The 6,846-nt window shown below is 43.8% G+C and overlaps 1 long non-coding RNA gene across 1 annotated transcript; it reads left to right on the top strand.

The window, feature by feature from the left end:
• Positions 1 to 4,849: 4,849 nt before the first annotated feature.
• On the top strand, positions 4,850 to 6,339 carry LOC148592901 (uncharacterized). The gene is made up of 2 exons (XR_015913854.1): positions 4,850 to 5,344; positions 6,153 to 6,339. It is a non-coding gene; the product is annotated as an uncharacterized LOC148592901 (long non-coding RNA).
• The last annotated feature ends 507 nt before the right edge of the window (positions 6,340 to 6,846 follow it).

The following is a 6,846-nucleotide window of genomic DNA, read 5'->3' as shown; positions in this document are numbered from 1 at the left end:
ATTGGGAAACTTAAAACACACACAGATGGGAAACCAGTTCTGATTAGTTCCTTGCTTGGAAGCAGATTGCTTGAATTTGTAAGTTACTAGGAAAACTTGCACTTTGTCTGAAACCTACCTTCTTCTGCCTCAAAGTGTGTCTTGTTCACGCTGTAATAAAAGAATGTGACACTTCGGTATTCTGTGCTAAGTGGTTGATAGGTAATATGACTGAAAATAGGCTTGAGAATCCAAGTCCTAAGCCACTTATGTGTGGCCTAACAAGTCATCCTTTTTCCTAAGTCTAATGAGTTAAAATTCTCTTGAGCAAAATGACAGAAGTTTAAGTGTAAACACGATGCTTCCCAGCTACGTGAAAGAGGAGTTTTCCACCGTTTCAGCAACCTGAGGCTTATCTCCTACTTGCCATAACCCTTTCCCTGACATATTTTTAAATAGTCATATGCTCCACTTCAGTGCCCTTTTCCTATTTTTCTCAGTTCTTGGTTCCTGCTCCTCAGTTACTCCACTAACATCATCCTTCTGACACTCCCTCTATTTTCCTCCACATTTTGCTCCTATGGGCTGAGCTTTAAATTGACATAAAACTGCTCACATAGAGCCACAAAAGTCATTTTTATCTATTGTGTGTTGACACATCAAAGCAATACTAATAATTGGAAGAAATGTTATTTTAATTTACATCAGTTGTACTGCTTTATCATTATAGAATGAATTAAATCAGTGGAAAGGTTTCTATTGATTACATTGAGTTTCTGGACAGGACTTCTCTTACATTCTTCTAGATACCATATAATTTCTATTTTTAATTGCCATTTCAATTGTTTTTTCCAGTACAAAAGGCAAAACTTGCCACATAATAATTTCTTAAGCAACAATCACCCTTTTAGTCTTTTTGAAAGTTAAACAGACGTAGTACCTTCTAATCCTCACATACAGTAGTTGATCTTAATGACTGTATGTTTTTTAGCAACTCGCTTCATTTTTAATTTCTGTAAGAATTCTTGATAATAATCATTTAGTGTAAGATACTTTTTTCTCTTAAGAATCTCTCTGTTGACACCTCAGAACATACCCACGTCCCATCGTTGTTACTAGGAAGAAAAAAAAAAAAAGTTTGACTTGTTAACTTGAGGAAATCTATTCATTTTCTAAGAGGACTGTAGCGTGAAAAATTAATTTCTCTTCAATATTCTTATGTGCTCTGTTTTTTCTTTTATAGCTGGTCAGTCAAATGACCGACTTTATCCTGACTTCCCCAATTTGAAAAAGCATATGTTTGTTTGTTAGTAGATATTCTCATTCTTTGATACATAGATTCTTTGTTCTTCAAAATCCCTTCTTAGCCTTTCTAATTTTACTTCCTTCTTTTCAAGTTGATTGGATTTGGACTTTCCCAATGATACATTTTAGGCTCAAATAACTTAAGTATTGAACCTTGACATTTAACTATATTGATCTTCTCTTTGCCTTCCTATTTTCTGTTATTTGTTTAGGGATATTTGTTCTGGGACTTCTGTGCTATGCTTAAGTACCCTTCATGCTGAGACTAAAGATTTTCATTTCAACACTTTTGATTGAAGATATTTCTTACTTCTTTCATTTTTCAAAAAAAAAAAAAAAAAAAAAGAAAAAAGAAAGAAAGGTTTATCTGTCCTTGCTGTAGATATAATATTAAAGCCTATGTTTTACTGTGAAAGATTCTGAATATAATTTTACTATGTTGATGATTAGTCAGTATTTTTAAAAAGTTGCTTTGAGATAATTCCTGTTAATGTCTGTTATTTTGTTTGATGTCAGGCTACAGTTTCCAGTAAACAAATATTTAAAATGTAAAAAGCAGCTTTCCAAAGCACTATTTGAACAGTTCATATAGAAGGGATTCAAGTCATTTGTTAGGATTGTTACACTGTCCTTTGCTTCTTTGTTGAGTTCTCCTACACAGTGTATTCAATATGTTTTTCTTCAATAGTAAAATCCTTCTTTGTGTGTATTTTAATACTTAGGATTTGTAGCCATCATTTTATCTATTAGCTTCTCCACAATAGAGCTTTCTCACAAAACTGTTAACAAGGATTTTATTTTTTGTTTTTGTTTGCACTGTGCATTTTTTTCACTAAATACTTGCTATGTACTGAATACACAGTGATATGGTACAGCATACAGGTGTCGCTGGGACTCATTGACATTATTTACATTTTCTGTCTGAGTCTTATCCACGTGACAAATACAGCAATTTCATGATGAATGTAGACTGAAGTATGGTACCACTCTAGATCAAATCAAATATCTACATATTTGTGCAAATATCTACATTGTGTGCTACATATTTTCATTTTTCAGAAAAAAAATAGATAAAATCATCTGAGAAATAAAAAAAATATACTTGCACAGGTAGATTAAAATTAATAATGTCATTTTATTATTATGAACTATCTGCTGCAACAAACTTTAGCTTAGCAGATGCACATATAGAGGCACCATTTTTAGCTGGCTATTTCCAGTTAGGTACCTAAATCTCTACTGAGGTTAAGGGCCACCATTTTTTTAAAGAGGTTAAAATAATGCTGTTTCCAAGAAATCATTAGAAAATGTCAACAACTGGCCACATCTGAAAATGAAACTAGAAAGTGGCTGCATTGAAGTTAGCATTGAAAATCTAAGTGACTTGTAGAGGGCTGGGGAAGGGGTAAGGCTTTCACTTAAAACTATCTCTTGATAGCAAACTGATAATGAAACAGATTTGAAGATCTAACACTAAGATTTTTCTTCTTTTTCCAAGTATTCTGTGTATGTCATTAGTGGCAATGGGATGGCACAAGCTGCAGCACACTGGATTTTACAAGTCAAGACTCCACTTACTTGGGTTATATAGCATACCCTTTAATAAAAAGTTCTGCAGCACTTGTTTTACAAACTGCAGAGTGCCCACAAATACATTGACTTCATTGTGAAGACAGAGTATTTATTGTGTATTGCTGAGTCATATTAAGAAAAAAAAAATAGAACAGTGGCATTAGTCTTATCAAAAAAGGAAAGAAAAAGAATTGTCAAATACATCTTCCTTTTATCTTTTTTTTTAAAATGAGAAAATCAAGAAATATGTCAGAAACATATTACATAGTACATGCTACTGTAATAGCGAAATGACCGTTTTATCCTGCTGTTGCTCCACCTGCTCCTTCCTAAGGAGAAGCAGAGATAGCACACGTGCGCACAGGGGTGCACGCATATACGCAGAATATACCCCAAATGCAGCAGTAACTGCAGCACGCTAGAGGGAGCCATTACATAATTGCAATGACCCCCTTTAATTTATTTTGTATTTTATTTATTTATTTATTGCCTTTTCCCCCTATTAGCAGAACTCGCGTACCAGCTATCTGGACATCCCGAGATATCCTGCAAGGGCTGCGGGACGAGGAGAGGAAAGCGTAGGGCTCAGGCCAGAAGGAAACGAGCTCCCATGGTCACTCACCCCCGGGCTTGCTCGGGCGCTTGCTCCCCGCGCTGCTCTCAGGTGTGGCTGTCGGAAACAAGTGCCTTAGCCCGCACACGCTGATATTTCCGCAGCCAGTCTGGAGCCCTGGCGCGGGAAGCGCAGCCCGGCTCGTAAACAGGCTCCGGATTCCGCCTGTCTGTCGCTCTCGCGCGGAAAGTTGGCACGTCTGAAAGCAGTGACTTTACGGCGGCGCTAATGTGCGTGTACTTTATTTATATTCTGCGCTTAAACACAGCGTTGGTTTCACAGCGGTGCCTCGCACGGCAAACTCGCCATTTCAGAGCCACCAAGAGGTCTCGGGGGCTGCAGAGGGGTCTGGAAGGAGCCGCTCGTTTGAACGCATAAATTCGCAGGACTTCCTCTAAGTTGAATGGTATCATAAATAACGCGGAGAGGCTGGAAAGGTTATCCCGGCGACTGAGGAGCGAGGGGAGCGATCCCGCTAAGGGCCGCTCCTCAAACAGCACTCGGGAGCGCCGCGGGGCGGGATTTCCCCGCGCGTTCCGCGCTCCCCACGCAGCGCAAGCAGCGGCTCCCCGTGGGCGCGGTCCCGGGGGACACGACACTCACCTGCCCCCCTCGCCTCCGTTCCGTGGGGCGGCGGGGGGACGGGACACCAGCGGGCGGTGGGAGGCACGGGAGGGGGGTTGCGTTTGCTCGACGGGTTTCCTTGCGATTCCCAACCCCACCACACACACACACAGGCCACGCTCAGCCCTCCGTGGGGGCTCGCCCCCTGCCTCGCCACACGCGACAGGGCTGGGAGCCCGCGCACGGAGCTCCTGGAGAGAGCAGCGCCAGCCACAGCGTCTCCTCCTATTTCATATATATATATATATTTTTCCGAGGATCGTGGAAAATTTGTTAATATCCCTTAAAAAATAAATAAATAAAGCCCGGGGGGGCGGGGGGAGGAGGCGCTGCAGCGCGTAGGAAGGCAGCTCTGCAGTTTGCAAGCAACAAGCCCTTCTCACATCGTTAGTCCCCCCCGTCCCCGCGTGTGTCCCCCCCCTCCGCTCATCTAAGCGATCTAATCAATGACACCCGGGCGCCGGGCTGGGAGTGGGGGGAGCCCGGCCCTGGCCCCGCCCCGCCGCGCTGCGGCCGCCTCCCATTGGCGGGGAGGCGGGGCGGCGGGCGGCCGGCGGCGGCGGCGATTGGCTGGCGGGGAATCCGTATCAATGTTTAAGCGGCGGCGTGAGGTGAATAGAGGCAGTCGGCGAGCGGCGCTGGGCGAGCGCGGCGGCGGCGCGGGGAGCGCGGCGAGTGCTGCAGTGAGCGGGGAAGGGAGGAGGAGGAAGGAGAGGGGGGAGGTGGAGAGACGCAGCTCCAACTGTTGAATTTTTTTTTTTTTTTTTTTCCCTCGCTGAAATCTCCGCTCGTTACCTACGGGGCGGCTGGTGCCATGGATTTGCCGTACCGGGGATCGGCGTCGCTTTCGCGTGCTGCCTGGCCAGGACTGGCGACCGTCTCCCTGAGAGGGGCCACCCATCTATGAGGCGGAGAGAAGAGATTTATCTTTATTTATTTATTTTTTTAATAACAGCCCCTCTTGCGCAGATTGCAGAATTAACTGTGTACTTTGGGTCTGGACTCAAAGGAGGAGAAAAAAAAGCAGTGCAGAACTGAGACTTGGAGCTAGCTGTGTATCGGGAACCTATGATTTTTCTTTTTGCCTCTTTTTTCTTTTCCTTTTAATATGAGAGCTCTTTGACTGTTTCACACATAGCACTGAGGGAAGGTGGTTAAAAACACTCAGCAAAGCAGCAGACAGACGCGCCTCTGTGCCAGTGAGTGGATAACAGCCTTGTTTTCCTGATCCTCAGTCTCCCGGAGAAAGAGGTATAGTAAAAGTGCAGCTCAATCCGACACCCCCCTCTCATTCTTTATTTTTCCCCCTCCCTTCCTTCCAAAACATTAAATCTGAGATATATATCTATATTCTGTCTATAGAGTGAGCCAGAAAAGCGCTAGGAAGAAGCTGCAACTAATGTCTGTGAAGGGAGGAACATGAGGCAATAGTGAATGTGATTTGTTCCACTGGATCTGACTCATCCAGCAGGCTCAAACACCTGCATTTCTGGATGTGTCACTCATTTATTTCTGGCTGTTAAAAAGAACCTGGAATAATATTTAGTTCCTTCTCCCCAATATCTGTTTATATCTCCCACTAACTGTGGAAGGGAGATCATAGGGCTGGTATTGCTGCTGTTCTTTTTTTTTTTTTTTTTAATGTTTTTTCCTTCCACATGCACAAACCAAGATGCCCAGAGAGGCTATTAGAGCTTGTAAGCGCTGCTAAGATGCCTCACACAAGCCAAGGAGCTGCCTAGGGTTTAATATAAGCGAATTAGCTGATTAAAAGATCTGCCACTCTATTCATCACTGAGGTTGTTTTCCCCCTTCCTTCCCTCCCCTCCCCTAAATGAAGAGGACCAGGAGGCAGTGTCATTGGAAGGAGATGCTGAATAGAAAGAAAAGAGAGGCACTTGACAGCGCAGCCCTCTGAATGCAGAGACTGTTTCCCTTTTAGCAAGAGACTAAGAGTGTGTGTGTGCAGTGGCTTTGCTTGCTCTCCTTCTTTCCTTCCCCCCACCTTCCCACTCTCTTTCTATTTTCCTCTTTCTCTCCCTTAAATCCGTGCGTCCAGCCATGGGTTGCCTGTTGATTTCCTCCTGACTGGAGAGAAAAGCAAACTGGAATTAAACTGCCGCGAGAAAAGTGCAGCTCCTCAGCCACACACACACAGCAAGAAAGGATGTGGTGGTGGCGGCGGCTACTGGCCTGTCTTAAAGAAACCCAAGTGTGCATCTGATTGAGCACAGCCTGTGATTTCTCTCAAAATATATATTTGCTCTTAATGATGACAATCGGCTGGTGGATTTCTTAATTCTGTCCCCCTCACGCATCCACGCAAGAGTGGGAGACTGGTAGTAGAAAGAGAGAAAGGAAACTACGAGACACTATTTTCTTTCTTTTTTTTTTTTTTTTTTTTCCTCTATTTTATTTTCCCTTCTACACTGCAATTCCCATTCCTTCCTCTCCTGCTTCGGGAAGGAAAGAGTGAGCGCGTACGAGACAGAGAAGGGGGGGAAATACCGATGGCAGCAAGATGCAGTTTGCCGCCGCGAGCAATGCGAGATTAGATCTCTAAATGCAGCAAAACACTCCCTGAAAACCAACAACCCCGCGGTGCAATCAGACATTTCACTGCCTCTCACTGCACACGAAGAGGGCTTCAACAACAAGCTGAGACTTTCTTCCCCTTCCATCTCCCTCCTGCCCGCCCCGCTCTACTCCATCAATCGCATCACAAGTCAGGAGCAGCAAATAAGCTTTTTTTC

Source organism: Tinamus guttatus, unplaced genomic scaffold, assembly GCF_059628265.1.
Source record: "Tinamus guttatus ecotype Peru unplaced genomic scaffold, ASM5962826v1 Tinamus_guttatus_pri_ptg000486l, whole genome shotgun sequence".
NCBI lineage: Eukaryota > Metazoa > Chordata > Aves > Tinamiformes > Tinamidae > Tinamus > Tinamus guttatus.
Note: the sequence above shows the minus strand (reverse complement) of the source record. Positions and strands in the feature narration are given on the sequence as shown.